The sequence below is a fragment of the Triticum urartu genome, chromosome 3 (genome assembly GCF_003073215.2).
Source record: "Triticum urartu cultivar G1812 chromosome 3, Tu2.1, whole genome shotgun sequence".
Classification (NCBI taxonomy): domain Eukaryota; kingdom Viridiplantae; phylum Streptophyta; class Magnoliopsida; order Poales; family Poaceae; genus Triticum; species Triticum urartu.
Window position 1 is genome coordinate 743,543,795 of NC_053024.1, and position 21,566 is coordinate 743,565,360.

The window sequence follows — 21,566 nt, forward strand, 5'->3', positions numbered from 1 at the left end:
CGCCGCTTGATTACTTTCTCGAGCCACGTGATGAAACTCGAGCCCCTCGAACCGAGCCGACATTTTCAGGACGGCATCGCGATAAGCCGCCATCTTCAGATCTTTGGCATCAACATCTCTATTTATTTGAGATATTGCGAGGTTTGAGTCCCCGCGCACTTCTAGGCGTTTTATGCCCATGGAGATGGCCATCCGAAGACCATGCAATAAGGCCTCGTATTTGACTGTGTTGCTGGAGTCTATATATAATATTTGGAGTACGTACTGGACTACATCTCCAGTGGGGGACGTTAAAACAACTTCCGCTCCTAATCCTGCCAGCATTTTTGAGCCATCGAAATACATAACCCAGTTGGAATAAGTGACGTACTCTTTAGGGAGTTCGGCCTCTGTCCATTCGGCGACGAAGTCCGCCAGTACTTGGGATTTAATGGCCCGGCGTGGTTTGTATGATATGTCGAATGGAAGGTGCTCGATGGCCCATTTGGCAATCCGGCCCGTAGCATCGCGGTTGTTTATTATATCATTGAGTGGTACTTCGGAAGCCACCGTGATCGCACACTCTTTGAAGTAGTGTCGTAGCTTCCGGGATGCCATGAAGACCGTGTATGCTATTTTTTTGATAATGGGGGTACTGGGATTTTCATGGTGTGAGGATAGTGGATACGTTATATACTGGCTTCTGAAGCGGAAATTTGTGTCCGTCCTGTTCTCGTTCAACGACGAGCACGACGCTCACCACCCGGTGTGTTGCCGATATGTATAATAACATGGGTTCACCGATGTTCGGTGCGGCCAGGATTGGGTTGCTCGCCAGAAGGGTGTTTATTTCTTCCAGTCCGGCCGTTGCCGCATCCGTCCACTCGAAGTGATCAGTGCGCCTTAGAAGGCGATAGAATGGCAATGCCTTTTCTCCCAATCTGGAGATAAAGCGGCTTAAAGCTGCCACACACCCGGCGAGTTTTTGGACCTGTTTAAGGTCCGTTGGCGTAGCCAATTGTGACAAAGCTCGGATTTTGGGTGGATTTGCTTCAATTCCTCTACTGGAAATGATGAAGCCCAATAGTTTTCCAGCGGGGACGCCGAAAACGCACTTTTCCGGATTGAGCTTTATGTCATGCGCACGGAGGTTGCTGAATGTGAGACGTAAATCGTCTATTAGTGACTCGACGTGCCTTGTTTTGATGATGACATCATATACATATGCTTCAACTGTCTTGTCGATCTGCTTCTCCAAGCATGTTTGAATCATGCGTTGGTAGGTGGCGCCAACATTTTTGAGCCCAAAGGGCATAGTGTTGAAGCAGAAAGGCCCATATGGGGTAATGAATGCCGTTGTGGCTTGATCGGACTCCTTCATCTCGATCTGATGGTATCTGGAGTACTCGTCGAGGAAACACAGTGAATCATGTCCTGCGGTTGCGTCAATTATCCGATCAATGCGAGGGAGGGGGAAGGGATCCTTAGGGCAAGCCTTGTTGAGGTCTTTGAAATCAACGCATAGGCGCCAGGATTTATTCTTTTTTGGTACCATCACCAGGTTTGCTAGACAGTCCGGGTGTTTGATTTCTCTGATGAATCCGGCTTCGAGTAACTTGTCTAGCTCTTCTCCCATAGCTTGTCATTTGGGTTCAGAGAAACGCCGCATTGTTTGTTTGACCGGTTTATATCCCTTTAAGATATTGAGGTTGTGTTCGGCTAGCCTGCATGGGATTCCTGACATGTCAGAAGGGTGCCAGGGGAATATGTCCCAGTTTTCATGCGGGAACTCTCGTAGCGCGGCATCGACCGTTGGAGCGAGTTGTGCTCCAATAGATGCTGTCTTGTTGGGGTCTGTTGGATGGACCTGGAATTTGACTATTTCCTCTGCCGGCTTGAAGGAGGTGGATTTGGGTCGTTTGTCTAGGATCACATCGTCGCTGTCCACCGTGGAGCGCACTGAGGTTAACTCTTCAGCCGCGAGGGCTTCAGATAATGCCTCAAGGGTGAGGGATGCAGTTTTGTTTTCTGAACGGAGTGCTATGTCCGGATCACTAGCGAGAGTGATTGTACCGTTGGGCCCGGGCATCTTAAGCTTCATGTACCCATAATGGGGTATAGCTTGGAAGCATGTAAATGCATCTCACCCCAAGAGGGCATGATATCCACCGTTGAAAGGGGCCACTTGGAAGGTTATCTCTTTGGACCGATAATTCTCCGGAGTGCCGAATACCACGTCAAGTGTGATTTTTCCCGCACACCGCGCCTCCTGACTAGGAATGATTCCTCGGAAGGTCATGCTGCTCTGCTCGATGCGGCTTGATGTCTACTACACAACCTTCTTCTTGTAGAAGTTGTTGGGCCTCCAAGTGCAGAGGTTTGTAGGACAGTATCAAGTTTCCCTCAAGTGGATGACCTAAGGTTTATCAATCCGTAGGAGGCGTAGGATGAAGATAGTTTCTCTCAAGCAACCGTGCAACCAAATAACAAAGAGTCTCTTGTGTCCCCAACACACCCCAATACAATGGTAAATTGTATAGGTGCACTAGTTCGGCGAAGAGATGGTGATACAAGTGCAATATGGATGGTAGATATAGGTTTTTGTAATCTAAAAATATAAAAACAGCAAGGTAACTAAGGGTAAAAGTGAGCGTAAACAGTATTGCAATTACAGGAAACAAGGCCTAGGGTTCATACTTTCACTAGTGCAAGTTCTCTCAACAATAATAACATAGTTGGATCATATAACTATCCCTCAACATGCAACAAAGAGTCACTCCAAAGACACTAATAGCGGAGAAGAAACGAAGAGATTATGGTAGGGTACGGAACCACCTCAAAGTTATTCTTTCCAATCAATCCGTTGGGCTATTCCTATAAGTGTCACAAACAGCCCTAGAGTTCGTACTAGAATAACACCTTAAGATACAAACCAACCAAAACCCTAATGTCACCTAGATACTCCAATGTCACCTCAAGTATCCGTGGGTATGATTACACGATACGCATCACACAATCTCAGATTCATCTATTCAAACCAACACAAAGTACTTCAAAGAGTGCCCCAAAGATTCTACCGGAGAATCAAGACGAAAAAATGTGCCAACCCCTATGCATAGGTTCATGGGCGGAACCTGCAAGTTGATCACCAAAACATACATCAAGTGAATCACGTGGTATCCCATTGTCACCACAGATACGCATGGCAAGACATACATCAAGTGTTCTCAAGTCATTAAAGACTCAATCCGATAAGATTACTTCAAAGGGAAAACTCAATCCATTACAAGAGAGTAGAGGGGGAGAATACACATAAGATCCAACTATAATAGCAAAGCTCGCGATACATCTAGATCGTGCCAAATAAAGAACACGAGAGAGAGAGATCAAACACATAGCTACTGGTACATACCCTCAGCCCCGAGGGTGAACTACTCCCTCCTCGTCATGGAGAGCGCCGGGATGATGAAGATGGCCACCGGTGAGGGTTGCCCCCTCCGGCAGGGTGCCGGAACAGGGTCTCGATTGACTTTTGGTGGCTACAGAGGCTTGCGGCGGCGGAACTCCCGATCTATTCTCGTCTTCGAAAGATTTAGGGTACGTGGGTATATATGGGTGAAAGGAGTACGTCGGTGGAGCTTCGGGGGGCCCACGGAGGGAGGGGCACGCCCTAGGGGGGGCTCAACATTAGTGCGTATAATCCATGGACTCAACATTAGTCATCAAGAACTCACATACTTATTGCGAAATTCTACAAGTTATCAAAGCAAAGTATTACGGGCATGCTCCCAGGGGGATAGATTGGGTAGGAAAAGAACATCGCTCGTCCCCAACCGCCACTCATACGGAAGAAAATCAATAAATAAAGCATGCTCCGACTTCATCATATAACGGTTCACCATACGTGCGTGCTACGGGAATCACAAACTTTAACACAAGTATTTCTCAAATTCACAACTACTCAACTAGCATGACTCTAATATCACTATCTTCATATCTCAAAACAATTATCAAGCATCAAACTTTTCTTAGTATTCAATGCACACAAGAGAAAGTTTTACAAATCTTGAATACCAAGAATATAAGATTTTTAAGCAAATTACCACGCCATTTAAGACTCTCAAAATAATCTAAGTGAAGCATGAGAGATCAATAGTTTCTATAAAAAAATCCACCACCGTGCTCTAAAAGATATAAGTGAAGCACTAGAGCAAACAACAAACTACTCCAAAAGATTATAGTGAAGATCAATGAGTAGTTTAATAATTATGTAACTATGTGAAGACTCTCTAACATTTAAGAATTTCAGATCTTGATATTTTAGTCAAACAACAAGCAAAGCTAAAGAAAATAAAATGATGCTCCAAGCAAAACACATATCATGTGGTGAATAAAAATATAGCTCCAAGTAAAGTTACCGATGAACGAACACGAAAGAGGGGATGCCTTCCGGGGCATCCCCAAGCTTAGACGCTTGATTATCCTTGAATATTACCTTGGGCTTCCTTGGGCATCCCCAAGCTTAGGCTCTTGCCACTCCTTATTCCATAGTCCATTGAATCATTACCCAAAAACTTGAAAACTTCACAACACAAAACTTTACAGAAAACTCGTGAGCTCCGTTAGCGAAAGAAAACAAAACATCACTTCATGGTACTGTAATGAACTCATTATTTATTTATATTTGTGTTAAACCTACTGTATTCCAACTTCTCTATTGTTTAGAAACTATTTTACTAGCCATAGATTCATCAAAATAAGCAAGCAACACAATGAAAACAGAATCTGTCAAAAACAGAACAGTCTGTAGTAATCTGTAACTAATGCAAACTTCTGGAACTCCACAAATTCTAAACTAAATTGGTGGACCTGAGGAATTTGTCTAGTAATCATCTGCAAAAGGAATCAACTAAATATCACTCTCCCGTAAAAAGTTGAAGCTAATCTCGTGAGCGCTAAAGTTTCTGTTTTTTACAACATGATCATAAAGACTTCACCCAAGTCTTCCCAGAGGTTCTTCTTGACACAAACACTAATTAAAACATAAATCCACATCTAAACAGAAGCTAGATGGATTATTTATTTCTAAACATAACCAAAAAACAAGGAACTAAAATAAAATTGGGTTGCCTCCCAACAAGCGCTATCGTTTAACGCCCCTAGCTAGGCATGATGATTTCAATGATGCTCTCATAAAAGATAAGAATTGAAGCATAAAGAGAGCATCATGAAGAATATGGCTAGCACATTTAAGTCTAACCAACTTCCTGTGCATAGGGATTTTGTGAGCAAACAACTTATGTGAACAATAATGAACTAGCATAGGAAGGCATAACAAGCATAACTTTAAAACTTTAAGCACATAAAGATGAAACTTGATATTATTGCAATTCCTACAAGCATATATTCCTCCCTCGTAATAATTTTCAGTAGCATCATGAATGAATTCAACAATATAACCAGCACATAAAGCATTCTTTTCATGATGTACCTGCATAGAAATTTTACAACTCTCCACATAACCAAATTTATTCTCATCAATAGTAGTGGAAGCAAACTCAACAAAATAACTATCATGTGATTGAAAACTAAGATCAAGATGACAAGTTTCACGGTTATCATTTTCATTTAAAGCATACGTGTCATCACAATAATCATCATAGATAGGAGGCATGCTTTCATCATAGTAAATTTGCTCATCAAAGCTTGGGGGACAAAAAATATCATCTTCATCAAACAAAGCTTCCCCAAACTTGTGGCTTTGCATATCATTAGAATCATGGGTATTCAAGGAATTCATACTAACAACATTGCAATCATGCTCATCACACAAAGATTTAGTGCCAAACATTTTAATGCATTCTTCTTCTAACACTTAGGCACAATTTTCCTTCCGATCATACTCATGAAAGATATTTAAAAGAGGAAGCGTATGAGGTAAACTCAATTCCATTTTTTTGTATTTTCTTTTATAAACTAAACTAGTGCTAAAACAAGAAACAAAAAGGTTCAATTGCAAGATCAAAAGATATACCTTCAAGCACTTACCTCCCCGGCAATGACGCCAGAAAAGAGCTTGATGTCTACTGCACAACCTTCTTCTTGTAGACGTTGTTGGGCCTCCAAGTGCAGATGTTTTTTAAGACAGTAGCAAGTTTCCCTCAAGTGTATGACCTAAGGTTTATCAATCCGTAGGAGAGGTAGGATGAACATAGTCTCTCTCAAGCAACCCTGCACCCAAATAACAAAGAGTCTCTTGTGTCCCCAACACACCCAATACAATGGTAAATTGTACAGGTGCACTAGTTCGGCGAAGAGATAGTGATACAAGTGCAATATGGATGGTAGATATAGGTTTTTGTAATCTGAAAATATAAAAACATCGAGGTAACTAAGGGTAAAAGTGAGCATAAACGGTATTGCAATGATAGGAAACAAGGCCTAGGGTTCATACTTTCACTAGTGCAAGTTCTCTCAACAATAATAACATAGTTGGATCATATAACTATCCCTTGATACGTCTCCAATGTATCTATAATTTTTTATTGCTCCATGCTATATTATCTACTGTTTTGGACAATATTGGGCTTTATTATCCACTTTTATATTATTTTTGGGACTAACCTATTAACCGGAGGCCCAGCTCAGAATTGCTGTTTTTTGCCTCTTTTAGTGTTTCGAAGAGAACGAATATCAGACGGAGTCGAAACGGAACGAAATCAACTGGCGAAGTTATTTTTGGAAGGAAAGCTACCGGAAAAGCTTGGAATGCACGTCAGGAAAGGAGGGAGGTGGCCACGAGGGTGGAGGGCGCGCCCCCCTGCCTCGTGGGCCCCCCTTCGGTCCACCGATGTACTTCGTTCACCCATATATACCTGCGTAACCTAAAACTTCCAGAAAAAGAGATTAGATCGGGAGTTCCGCCGTCGCAAGCCTCTGTAGCCACCAAAAGTCATTCGGGACTCCGTTCCGGCACCCTGCCGGAGGGGGGGACCCTCACTGGTGGCCATCTTCATCATCTCGGTGCTCTCCATGTCGAGGAGGGAGTAGTTTACCCTCGGGGCTGAGGGTATGTACTAGTAGCTATGTGTTTGATCTCTCTCTCTCTCTCTCTCTCGTGTTCTTGATTTGGCAAGATCTTGATGTATCGCGAGCTTTGCTATTATAGTTGGAACTTATGTTTCTTCTCCCCCTCTACTCTCTTGTAATGGATTGAGTTTTCCCTTTGAAGTAATCTTAATGGATTGAGTCTTTAATGATTTGAGAGCACTTGATGTATGTCTTGCCGTGCTTATCTGTGGTGACAATGATATATCACGTGACTCACTTGATGTATGTTTTGGTGATCAACTTGCGGGTTCTGCCCATGAACCTATGCATAGGGGTTGGCACATGTTTTCGTCATGATTCCCTGGTAGAAACTTTGGGGCACTCTTTGAGGTTCTCTATGTTGGTTGAATAGATGAATCTGAGATTGTGTGATACATATCATATAATCATACCCATGGATACTTGAGGTGACATTGGAGTATCTAGGTGACATTAGGGATTTGGTCGATGTGTGTCTTAAGGTGTTATTTTACTACGAACTCTACGGCTGTTTGTGACACTTATAGGAATAGCCCAATGGATTGATCGGAAAGAATAACTTTGAGGTGGTTTCGTACACTACCTTAATATCTTCGTTTGTTCTCCACTATTAGTGACTTTGGAGTGACTATTTGTTGCATGTTGAGGGATAGTTATATGATCCAACTATGTTATTATTGTTGAGAGAACTTGCACTAGTGAAAGTATGAACCCTAGGCCCTGTTTCCTAGCATTGCAATACCGATTACACTCACTTTTATCACTTGCTACCTTGCTGTTTTTATATTTTCAGATTACAAAAACTTATATCTACCATCCATATTGCACTTGTATCACCATCTCTTCGCCGGACTAGTGCACCTATACAATTTACCATTGTATTGGGTGTGTTGGGGACACAAGAGACTCTTTGTTATTTGGTTCCTGGGTTGCTTGAGAGAGACCATCTTCATCCTACGCCTCCCACGGATTGATAAACCTTAGGTCATCCACTTGAGGGAAATTTGCTACTGTCCTACAAACCTCTGCACTTGGAGGCCCAACAACGTCTACAAGAAGAAGGTTGCGTAGTAGACATCATCCCTCAACATGCAACAAAGAGTCACTCCAAAGACACTAATAGCGGAGAACAAACGAAGAGATTATGGTAGGGTACGAAACCACCTCAAAGTTATTCTTTCCAATCAATCCGTTGGGCTATTCCTATAAGTGTCACAAACAGCCCTAGAGTTCGTACTAGAATAACACCTTAAGATACATATCACCAAAACCCTAATGTCACCTAGATACTCCAATGCCAGCTCAAGTATCCGTGGGTATGATTATACGATATGCATCACACAATCTCAGATTCATCTATTCAAACCAACACAAAGTACTTCAAAGAGTGCCCCAAAGATTCGACTGGAGAATCAAGACGAAAACGTGTGCCAACCCCTATTCATAGGTTCATGGGCGGAACCCGCAAGTTGATCACCAAAATATACATCAAGTGAATCACATGGTATCCCATTGTCACCACAGATATGCACGGCAAGACATACATCAAGTGTTCTCAAGTCAATAAAGACTCAATCCGATAGGTTTACTTCAAAGGGAAAACTCAATCCATTACAAGAGAGTAGAGGGGGAGAAGAAACATAAGATCCAACTATAATAGCAAAGCTCGCGATACATCAAGATCGTGCCAAATCAAGAACACGAGAGAGAGAGATCAAACACATAGCTACTGGTACATACCCTCAGCCCCGAGGGTGAACTACTCCCTCCTCATCATGGAGAGCGCCGGGATGATGAAGATGGCCACCGGTGAGGGTTCCCCCCTCCGGCAGGGTGCCGGAACAGGGTCCCGATTGACTTTTGCTGGCTACAGAGGCTTGCGGCGGCGGAACTCCCGATCTATTCTCGTCTTCGGAAGTTTTAGGGTACGTGGGTATATATGGGTGAAAGGAGTACGTCGGTAGAGCTTCGGGGGGCTCACGAGGCAGGGGGCGCGCCCCCCACCCTCGTGGCTCCCTCGTTCCTTTCCTGACATGCACTCCAAGATTTTCCGGTAGCTTTCCTTCTAAAAATAACTTCTCTAGTTGATTTCATTCCGTTTTGACTCCATGTGATATTCCTTTTCTTCAAAACAATGAAATAGGCAAAAAACAGCAATCCTGGGCTGGGCCTATGGTCAATAGGTTAGTCCCAAAAATAATATAAAAGTGGATAATAAAGCCCAATATTGTCCAAAACAGTAGATAATATAGCATGGAGCAATCAAAAATTATAGCTACGTTGGAGACGGATCACGGCTCCTGTCTATTTCCATTTTGTGGAGTGTATCCTCGTAGATGAGGTTTAGTCCGCTGCCGCCGTCCATGAGAACCTCGGTAAGCCGAAAGCCATCCACGATTGGACTGAGGACCTAGGTGGCTGGTGCTCGTACTGTCCTGTATTTTGGTTCTTCACTTGCATTAAAAGTTATAGTCGTGTCGTTCCAGGGGTTTATTGCTGTGATTTGGCAGACTACGGCGAGTTCGCGGAGTTCCCTTTTGCGCCTATTCTTTGAAGCGAATGTCCCGAAGACAGTCAATACTTTGAGGTCGTCATCTTCTGGGTGTGTCGTTCTGGGGTATTCTTGGTGAGGATGTCCTCGCCGCTCTTGGCCACTTGCCTGAGTATCCAACATGCTCTAAGGCTATGGGTAGGTATGTTATCCGGTGTTGTGTGTATTTTCCATGGCCCATCGAACCATCCTTCCAGAACCATTCCGCGCCCTGTAATTAGCTTGTATTTCTTTACTATTGGACCGGGTGTACCATTAGGGTGTGCCCTTTTCGCCTGAACGAGGGGTTGAGTGGGGACCGATGGTTCCCAATGGGATGCCTGAGTTTTCCAGGCGCTTTCCATTGCGCTGTACTTTTGTACTATAGTAGCCAAGTCAGCGAAGTGTAATATGCGACGGTGGTTGATGGCACTGAGGATTCTCCCGTCCGTGCAATTGGTGTGCAGAATGCCGAGATCGCGTCTTCGTCGCGGTAATCCTTAATCTTGTCTTTGACAAGAAGGAATCTGGCCCAGAAGTGATGGACCATTTCCTGAGACTACTGTTGTATGCTCATGAGAGCGCTTATGTCCGGGTGGGTGGGTGGATTTAAATCTGAACCTTGACCTAGTTTTGGATCCGGAGTCTGAAGATCTTCCGGACTCAACAGTCCAGGCTCCGGGATATCAACGGATTTTTTAGGCTTGTCGTCCGATTCTATGTTCGGAGGACAAGATGCGTCTCTTCACAGGTGGGTGTCCGGCTCTTCGAGGTTGGAGATCCGGACATAGTCCGTCCTCAGTATGGGGGAAGAGTTGTCATCCCGCTCCTCTACTACCGCTATCTGGTGGGTGATCGGTGGAGCTTTGATTTCTCTCTGATCTGGTTTAAGCCCAGTTCGATCGTAGTCTGTAGCGACCCCCAGGGCATCTATGCGATCTAAGAGCTCGTTCAAGGACGAAAGCTCCACCGGATCCATCTGCTTGGAGTGTTCGGGGTCAATGCGAAGGGGATTTTCGATGACCCGAGAGGTCATTGTCGGTGTCAAAACCGGCGGATCTCGGGTAGGTGGTCCCGAACTATGCGTCTAGGCGGATGGTAACAGGAGACAAGGGACACGATGTTTTTACCCAGGTTCGGGCCCTCTCGATGGAGGTAAAACCCTACTCCTTCTTGATTAATATTGATGATATGGGTAGTACAAGAGTAGATCGACCACGAGATCAAGGAGGCTAAACCCTAGAAGCTAGCCTATGGTATCATTGTTGTTCGTCCTACGGACTAAAACCCTCCGGTTTATATAGACACCGGAGAGGGCTAGGGTTACACAGAGTCGGTTACAATGGTAGGAGATCTACATATCCGTATCGCCAAGCTTGCCTTCCACGCCAAGGAAAGTCCCTTCCGGACACGGGACGAAGTCTTCAATCTTGTATCTTTATAGTCCAGGAGTCTGGCCGAAGGTATAGTATGGCTATCCGGATACCCCCTAATCCAGGACTCCCTCACCCCGTCCTCGAGCACCACGAATATATTCGGATCCTCTTCAAATCCGTGGTCAAGGTCCCGATTGTGGCCCTCGGGCTGTGGGGCGGGGTTGTGAAGCCCTTCAGAAATCTTTCACCAGTGCTGTCATAAATGGACGGATTAATTTTCATTGAAGATAGCTCGGGGAGTGGAGTGCGTAGAGCAGAGGAGTTGGGACTTACCCAGCTAGGAGGACTGTACATGGAAAATCCATCTCTACACTTCATACGCAGAAATTCCTCTTCCTCCCCTTTGAACAGTTCGGCCAATATTTTAACTAGAGCGGCGGGGGTGTTCGGACCCTTCCTGCTGCAGCGGGAGGCATTATCGTCCCCATTGTTGTGCCACATGGGAAGCCCTCTGTATTGGAGTGGCTGAACTACCTGTACTATGGAGGTTGGTATTGCTTCGACTATTGATAATCCGGACTGAGCGAGTGTCCTTGTCTTGCTCATGAGTTGACGAACATCCGCACTGTCTTCCTCCTCGAGGCTCCGAGGGCGCCAGCTGTGTCATTTCTTCAAAGGAACGCTTGTGAACTCGGGAAGACCCCTCCGAACTGGGTCTGGGAGTGCGATATGCCCGATGTAGAACCATTCGGAAGGCCACTCTTCGGATGCCTTCTTCGGTGTGCCGGATAGGTATCCGGTCTCGGCGATGCGCCATATTTCGGATCCACCCACTTCGAATATTCATCCCTCGTGGTTGTGCGGGAAGAGACAGAATAGCTTTCTCTAGGATTCAAAATGGGCCTCACAACCCATAGTACTCCAGAAGCCCTCTGAGGAACGGATGAATTGGAAACCCGATGCCTCTTAGCAGGTAGGGGACGAAACACACTCGTTCTCCCTCAGATGGATTGGGGAAATTCTCCGCTTGGGCCTCGCCATTAAAGAAGGTCAACCCTGCTCTAACAGGGACCAAATCCGGAGGAGGAAGAAATCCCTGCGTTTGTAGCTTCTCCAGCTGATTATGGGGAACGGAGCACCTCTCCCACTCGCTTTTTTTGAGCCGCAGGGACGGGAGGAGGAGCTGGGAACGCTAGCCATGTTGGAGTGGTCTCTCCTAGCTATCTCTAAGGATTTTTCCGTGTGATGCCGAATGGATCTGAGATCCAATCTCTTTAAATAGACGCTCTTCCTCGCGTGGCCGGGGTGTTAAGTGTAAAAATACCCTGACCTCTTGCATTCTCTTGACACGTGGAGGCTGAAGTTGTTGATACACAGAAGCCGAGGGGTGCGACATTAAATGGATGGCCGAATATATCACTTTGAAGTCATCGGAGGAGGAACCCACCTTGCAATGCCGAAGTCAATCTGCGCGCCGGACACCTTGTCATTGAAGTCTAGTTCGGGGGCTACTGAGGGAGTCCTGGACTAAGGGGTCCTCGGGCGTCCGGCCTGTTAGCCATGGGCCGGACTGATGGGCTGTGAAGATACAAGGATCGAAGACTCTACCTGTGTCCGGATGGGACTCTCCTTGGCGTGGAAGGCAAGCTTGGCATCCATGATATGAAGATTCATGTCTGTGTAACCGAACTTATGTAACCCTAGATCCCTCCGGTGTCTATAAACCGGAGGGCTTAGTCCGTAGAGGCAACATATACAATCATCATCATAGTCATACAGAATATACTTCTAGGGTTTTAGCCATTACAATCTCGTGGTAGATCAACTCTTGTAATACTCATATTCATCAAGATCAATCAAGCAGGAAGTAGGGTGTTACCTCCATAGAGAGGGTCCAAACCTGGGTAAACATCGTGTCCCTCGTCTCCTATTACCATCACCCTTAGACACACAGTTCGGGACCCCCTACCCGATATCCGCCGGTTTTGACACCGACAATGAGCAATATGGCAGCAAAGCTCAAGCCCATGGATGCGGATCTAGAGATCAAACAGAAGCTCCTGGTCCACCTGGTCATGGCTTCACTGGCAAAGGAGATTGAAACTTTTGTTGTAGACTACAATATGTCACCTGGACATGGGACAATGAAAAGACAATAGCAATGTGTGTCCAAGAAGAGGACAGACTCAAAGCCTCACATGGTGGTTCACTCAACTATGTGAAGGATCACAAGAAAAAGAATTACAATCAATACAGCAAAAGTTCCCCTTCAAAGCCACAAGGAAAAGCTCCCTATCAGCATCAACGCCACCAATAGCCTTTCCCAGTGGACAAAGACACTTGTCTCCACTGTAAGAAGACCAGGCATTACAAGAAAGACTGCCCTGATTGGCTGAAGTCAATCATGGCAAAAAGAGGTAAAAACAAAGTTTCCTATGTAAATGAATCCTTGTATACACAGTTTTCAAAATCCACTTGGTGGATTGACTCAGGAGCAACTGTTCATGTTGCAAATTCTTTACAGGGATTCCATTCGACGTGGATTACGCAAAGAAGTGAAAGACACATTGAAGTGGCAAACGGAGTTGAAGCAGAAGTTGAAGTTGTTGGTGATATCTCATTGGAGTTAGCTGATGGATTCAATCTTCTACTTAGAGATGTTTTATTTTTTCCGTCATGTCATAGAAACTTAATTAGTGTTTCTTGTTTGGACAAAGATAATTATGAATGTTATTTTGGACATGGCAAGTGTGCCATATGGTTAAAAAATGCTTATGTGGGTGATGCTTTACTACACAATGAGCTTTATTTGTTATAACTTTGTGAAAAAGTTTATTCTGTATACAATGTGAAAGAACATGTTTCCGCGTCGAATAAAGAACAAAATAAAAGAAAGAGAACATTCGACTCATGGAAATTATGGCACTGTCGCTTGGGCCATATTTCCAAGGGGAGAACAGAAAGATTAGTCAAAAGTGAAATTCTTCCTCCGTTAGAATTCTCAGACTTAGAACAATGCATAGATTGCATTAAAGGAAAGTATATAAAACAACAAAAAAAGGTGCAATCCATAGCACAGGCACACTAGAAATCATTCACACTGACATTTGTGGGCCATTTCCGGTGAAAAGTGTGGATGGATATGACTCGTTCATAACATTTACAGATGACTACTCTCGCTATGGATATATTTATCCAATCAAAGAAAGATCTGAAGCGTTGGATAAATTTAAAATATTCAAAGCTGAAGTTGAAAATCAGCATGATAAAAGAATAAAGATAATAAGATCCGACCATGGGGGATAGTACTACGGTCGGCACACTCCATATGGCCAAGTCCCTGGACCTTTTGCAAAGTTCTTGCAGGAGACTGGCATAGTAGCCAAGTATTCAATGCCGGGCGAGCCTCAGCAAAATGGAGTAGCTGAAAGGCGCAACCGTACACTTATGGATATGGTGTGCAGCATGATGAGTTACTCCACCTTTCCATTGGGATTATGGATGGGGGCGCTTAAAAACGCCATTCACATTCTCAACAGAGTACCAAGAAAGTTGGTGCCCAAAACACCGTACGAGCTATTGACGAGAAGAGTGCCCTCCCTACAACACTTCAGGGTGTGGGGGTGCCCTGCTGAGGCCAAAATGTTTAATCCAAACATTGCAAAGCTAGATCCCAAAATAGTGAGTTGCCACTTCATTGGCTATCCAGACAGATCAAAGAGTTTTCGTTTCTACTGTCCAGACAGATATACAAAGTTTATAGAAACAAGACACGCAGTCTTCTTAAAGGACGAAATGATGAGGGGGAGCTTGGTAGCTCGGAAAATTGATTTTGAGGATAAGAGGGTGCATGCACCTAATCCGATGATTCAGGAGCCATTTTTCTCACTACCAGTTGCAACTCCACCCATGACAACTATGGGGGCACACCCAAAATCTGTCCATCAGGAGCCGACTGAACCCGTTGTTGAGCATGAAAGGGAGGTGTAGCAGCAAATTATAGAAGAAGTGCTAGAAGTTGAGGCACAGAATGTGCTAGAAACTGAGGCCCTTAGAAGGTCTACAAGACACAAAAAGTTAGCTATTTCTACTGATTATAAAGTTTATAACATGGAATAGTTCATACAGAAAAAGATCCCATCTCGAAGTGGATGAAGGCAATGGAAGACGAGATGAAATCGATGAGTTCCAAAGATGTTTGGGACTTTGAGAAAATTCCTAAAGGAGCCAAAAAAATAGGCTGCAAATGGGTCTACAAACCTAAGTATGACTCCAAAGGGAATGTAGAAAAGTATAAAGCAAGACTTGTGGCAAAAGGATTTATAGAAAGAGAAGGGATAGATTACAATGAGATATTTTCTCCAGTCTCATGTAAGGAATCCTTCAGAATCATAATGGCATTAGTTGCCCATTTTGATTTAGAGTTACATCAAATGGATGTAAAGACATCATTTCTCAACGGGGATTTGAAAGAAAATGTCTACATGAAACAACCCAAGGGTTTTACCATGGAAGGCAAGGAAAATATGGGATGCCACCTCAAGAAATCCATTTATGGATTAAAGCAAGCCTCTAGGCAGTGGTATTTAAAGATTAATCAAACGATTAAAAGTTTTGGATTTAAGGAAAATATTGAGGATAACTGTATTTATGCAAAGTTTAAAAATGGGAGATATATTTTTCTAATCTTGTATGTGGATGATATCCTGCTTGCTAGCAGTGATGTTAGTCTACTACAAGAAACAAAGAAGTTCTTATCCTCAAATTTTGACATAACAGATCTTGGTGAAGCATCATATGTTTTGGGCATAGAAATTCACCGAGATAGGAACAATGGAGTTTTAGGACTATTGCTGAAAGCATATTTAGAAAAGGTTCTTAAAAAGTATAATATGCATGCGAGTAAAGCCACACCTGCTCCTATAGTCAAGGACGATAGTTTTGGGAAATTCCAATGTCCCAAGAACCAGTACGAGATCGATCAAATGAAAGCAGTACCATATGCTTCGACTGTTGGCAGCTTACAGTATGCACAAGTGTGCACTCGCCCTGGCTTAGCTTTTATAACCGGGGTACTCGGTAGATATCAAGAGATTCTAGGCATAGAGCACTAGAAGGTGGTAAAGAAAGCATCGCGTTATGCGCAAGGCATGAAGGACTACATGCTAATATATAGGAGAAGTGATTCCCTAGAGATAAAAGGGTATTCAGACGCAGATTTTACGAGGGACAGAGATGATAGAAAATCCACGTGAGGATACGTATTCACCCTCGCTGGGGGAGCTATTTCGTGGAAAAGCTCCAAACAGATCGTTGGCTCGATGGAAATGTGCCGCGGCTCCTTGCTCCGGATGTCTTCGAGCTCTGCTCCCGCAAAACGTCTCTGTCCATGATGCAGTCTCCAACAACAAATGAATGCTGGGCCTCCATTTGATTTCCGGGATTACGCAACTCTGACAGTTTGCTGACCTCTGGACTCGGTGCAACAGGTAACCCTGGATCCACTAGCTTCTGACTCCATCTCCTAGGTCTGGAACAGCTCCAAGTCCTACTCCGCGTCCTCTGTGTACCAATGTCAGTTCGTTGGCTCTGTCTCTCCATTTCAGTTTGATAAGATGTGGGCAATAAAGGTGGAAGCCAGGTTCAAATTTTTCATGTGGCTTTGGCTACAGGGTGTATCCTCACAGGAAATAACCTGGCTGTCCATGGAATACCTCATGATGACATGTGCAGCCTTTGTGGCCAGGAGGATGAGACGCCCACCCATCTTGGAATTGATGTACACACGACGAATAGTATGCACGACCGTCAGACGATGGTCCATCAAGGGATGTGATACCTTTTGTTGCTATACATGGACGGCTTGATTGGCTTGTCGTCCCAAAATCATCTGCATGCTATCGTCTGCGTAGCAGTGCTCACCCATCTCATCCTAGCTTGCCCGTTTGCTCGTACAATATGGACTATGGTGGGGAATGACCTGGGCATGCCCATTCTTGCAACTAACCCTCAGATTGCTGTGTCTATTAAGCATTGGTGGGATGACTTGACTTCGTGTCTTCAAGGAACGGCTAAGAAGGCGGCCATCTACACAGCTTAGAACATCTGGAAGGAATGGAACATGCGTGTGTTCGAGCAGCATTTGCTTTCTATCCTCCATCTCATCAATCAAGACATCTCTCTTCCTTCTATCTGCTCATTGGCTTTCTGATATAGAGAACTCACCGGAACCTGTGCCAGACTGATCCTTTTATTTTCTTGGTGCGGGTCACCCTAACCCCACACCGTGTACCGTAACATTTGTATTTTTTTCTCCTTATTATTATATTATAAGGTAGCCCAACTGCCGGTTCCTAACAAAAGGAATTTCCACGTTCCTCTATATAGTATATCCGGATATCTTCTACCTCGCCAGTGCCAGTGCCACCTCCAGAACATTTATGAAGTCAAGAAGAAGCAGACCGTGGTGCTGTACCGTGGCGCCGGTGTCGGTCATGTTGGCCCCATGACAGAGCTCACCAACGTCTTTCTCAAGAATGGCTACGACGTCACCGTGGTGCTCGTCAAGCCGCCCTTTAAGTTGCCAGTCTCCGGCGCAACCACCATCGAGCGCATTGCTTCCTCCAATCCGTCCATCTCCTTCCATGTCCTCCTATCCAGGGGCGAATCTACTGTATAGGCTTTAACAGGCTTGAGCCTGCCCTCCAACCGGATCAATTAGGCTTTACTGCTCATGGTACAGGGCTTAACCCAGTAAATCGACTGCATTTTGGCCCATCTCAGTGCCTCTCGCTTGTTTGAGCCTGCCCTACAATTAAGTTCTAGATTCGCTACTGCTCCTATCCATCCATGCTCCAGGCTTTGCCGCCTCCGTAAAGCACCCTTTCTTACTCATTCTCTAGCTCTTGCACGATTGTAATGAGCAGATCGAAGCATTCCTCCGAGCCATCGAACGGAAAAGATTGCACTCTGTTCTCCTCGACATGTTCTGCATTGATGCCACCAACATTTGCATGAATCTCAGCGTCCTGGTCTACACGTTCTTCGCATGGAGCGCCTCGTGCCTGTCAGCCCTAACCCAGCTCCCGACACTGATTGCTGGCAGGCAGACTGGCTTGAAGGAACTCGGGGACACACCACTCAATTTCGTCGATGTTCCGCCGATGCTAGTGTCTCATCTCATCAAGGAACTGCTGGAGCACCCCAAAGATGAGATGTGCAAGGCAATGATGAACATTTGGAAGCTCAACACAGAGACAATGGGCGTCCTGCTGAACACGTTCGAGTTGTTGGAGAGTCGTGCGGTGTAGTCTCCCAGGGGCCCACTCTGTGTTCCCAAAAGGATACTGCTTCTGATCTAGAACGAATGCCTCGAGTGGCTCGATGCACAGCCAGACCGCGGCATTGTGTTCCTCTATTTCGGGAGCATGGGCGTGCTCTCGGCGGATTAGCTCAAGAAGATAGCTGTTGGCTTGGAGAGGTCAGGGCAGCAATTCCTATGATCCATGCACATGCCTGCGGGAAGCGAAAACCCAATACTTGGAAGTGCGCCCCGAGCCGGAACTTGACGCACTTCTGCCTCAAGGTTTCTTAGAGCGGACCAATGGCTAGGGCCTGGTCGTCAAGTCGTGGGTGCCGCAGATGGACGTGCTCGGCCATCGGGCCACTGGCACATTTGTCACGCACTGCGGATGGAACTCGGCGCTGGAGGCCATTGTGGCTGGGATGCCCATGTTGTGTCTGTCGTTGGACTGAGCAAAAGATGAACAAGTTGTCTATGACAGAGGACATAGGCGTCGCTCTGGAGCTGGAGGGATACATGACAGGTTTTGTCAAAGCAGACGATGTGGAGGCCAAGGTGCGGCTGGTGATTGAGGGCGAGGAAGGGAGGCAACTCAGGGCCCGGGTGGCTGCTCGCAGGGAAGATGATGTGGCGGCCCTGCAAGAAGGGGGCTCGTCGTGGGCGGCATTTTACCAGTTTCTGTTGGATGTGGATAATCTTGGAAAACAGCTCGGCGAATGACGCACTAGTATGTACATTTATGTTGCCAACATGTTGCTAGTCCAAGCCGCCCTTTTCTACATTTTAGTTGCATGGTCAATAATTAACTTAACTTACCAATATCTACCACCTTCTTAATAATTCGTCTGTCTAAGTGCCAAGTACCGTGGTTACCTCATGTTTTTTCTTTCTAGTAATAATGGATGGACTATCCATAGTAAATTAAAGTGTATGAGGAATACCAAATCTACGAATAATGTGCTCAATTATGAATTGAATTCACATGGGTCATGTTCTTGAGAGGTACTGTTTCAGACCAAATGGTGAACTAATCGGTAGGCATTAACCAAACGGAGCTGCTAAAAATCAGTCGACTGAGACTGTCTCAGTCGACGCCTCAACCTTTGGATCGTTTTTGCTTCAAGATTTGCGCAGTACAGTGTCCTTGACTCAATTCGGCCTATTAAAGCGTGAGTCTGGCCTGTTTTCCTGTTCGTTTTGTTGTTTGGTCTCGACTCCTTTCGTTGGGCTATTAAAGCATGGCAGGGGCAGGGCCGCAGGGGGTTTTATCATGGGCTGGGCTGGTGTTCGGCACTTTTCTCGTTGTTTGCTTTTTATCCTTTTTCTTTCTTTTGTAAACTTTTACAATTGAAGAGAGAGAAGGGGAAGCTGTCACCATTACTGTCCGTGAATTAGGGAGGGGAAGGGGTCCTGTCACATACACTCCTGTCTTCATACTCCCTTTGTAGTATGGGTGTTTTTCCTTGTGTGCAAGTGGCCATCCTTTTTAATTGAAAAAGTCTGCTTTTTTGTTGTTGCCTAATCTATGTGTTTATTCCACTTCTATTTTTATTTCTTTCTTCATAATTTTATGTATCTACTAAAAATATCATCAACAATTGCTTCTTTATTCTTGTTTTTGATTTTAACTTTTCTTTATTGTCTAGTTGCACTATCTTTTTCAATGTGCAACGTGAGTTAAACAAATTTCCAGTAAGTCATTATTTTCATTTTGTAGTATTTTGTGATGTATTTTTTTAATATTTTAGCGCACCAGCTGCACATTTCTAGTGGCACGATTGCCGCAATTATTTTCCTTTTCCTTTTTGTTTTTTGGTCGTTGTTTTGGGCCTTTTTGAAGGCCGCATTTATTTACATTTACCATGCCGGTCTTCTACTTAATCATTAGTTACTGTATTATTCATTTTTTAACATGTATGTATGGGAGGAGTTAATGTGTGGTGTGTGTTATTCAACATGTATGTATGGGAGGAGTTAAAAAAACATAAGGTAACTTAGCCGCCTTTTCCCATTTTTTCATTTTTTGATCCTTGTGTTTCTTATTAATTTCTGTCACGATACCACCCTCTTTTTATTAACTTTTGTTTGGCGTGTGTTAAAAAAATAGGTTGGGCCATGCAATGGAAGGGGTTGTTTACATGACGGGAGAAGCAGGGGGAGGCGGTTGCATGTCCAACACTAGGATTTTGCAACTGCAAGTATCGCCCTAGACGGCAATTACACGACTCCCTCCCGACTACAGCTCCCTCTCGACTGCAGCTAGCTTGTGTTTTTGTTGGAGGGCAGAGAAAGAGGGAAGGACAGTTGCAAGTCCAACACTAGGCTTGCAATTGCAAGTTTCGCATGGTAATTGCATGCCTACACACCCTACTGCAGCCGACCTTTTGTTTTCTTGGTGGGTGACGGGAAGGGGGTAGTTGCATGTCCAACACTAGGGTTGCAACTACAAGTGTCGCCTAGACTGCAACCGCATGCCTACACACGCAACTGCAACCGACACTTTTTTGGGTCGTTGGGGGACAAGAAAGGAGGGAGGGTAGTTGCATGGCCAACACTAGGCTTGCAATTGCAAGTGTTGTACTCTACTGCAATTGCATGCCTACACACCCGATTGCAACTGATCTTTTGCTTTGTCGATGGTCGGTGGGAGATGGGGGAAGTAGCTGCATGTCTATCATTAAGCATGCAACTGCAAGTGTCGTCTTATCAGCAATTGCATGTCGACACACCCGACTGCAAGTGATGTTTTGTTTTGTCGGTGGGCAGAGCGAGAGGGGCACGGCTATTGCATGCCCGACACTAGGCTTGCAACTGAAAGTGTCATCCTTGACTACAATTGCATGTCACCCACTCGACTTCAATTGGCCTTGTGTTTTTGTCGGAGCCTGGAGGGAGAGTGGGGGGCAGTTGCATGCCCGATAGTAGGCTTGCAACTACAAGTGTCGCCCTCGACCGCAATTGCATGTCTCCCTCCCGACTGCAAATGGCCTTCTGTTTTTTTGGAGGGCGGAGGGAGAGGGGAGGGAAGTTGCAAGTTTGACACTAGGCTTGCAACTATAAGTGTCACACTCGGCCGGCTGTAACTGCATGCCTACACACCCAATCGCAACTTACGTTGTTGCTCTGTTGGTGGGCGGCGGGAGATATGCTAGTTGCATGTTTGACACTAGGGTTGCAACTACAAGTGTGGCCCTCAAATGCAATTACATGGCTACACGCCCAACCGCAACCAACCTTTTTTTGGTCGGTGGGCGGCAGGAAAGGGGGAGGGTAGTTGCATGCCCGACAC

General features: G+C 45.1%; 1 pseudogene; it reads left to right on the forward strand.

The window, feature by feature from the left end:
* Positions 1-18,997, forward strand: part of LOC125547414 — a 37,735-nt pseudogene extending 18,738 nt beyond the window's left edge.
* Positions 18,998-21,566: the final 2,569 nt, after the last annotated feature.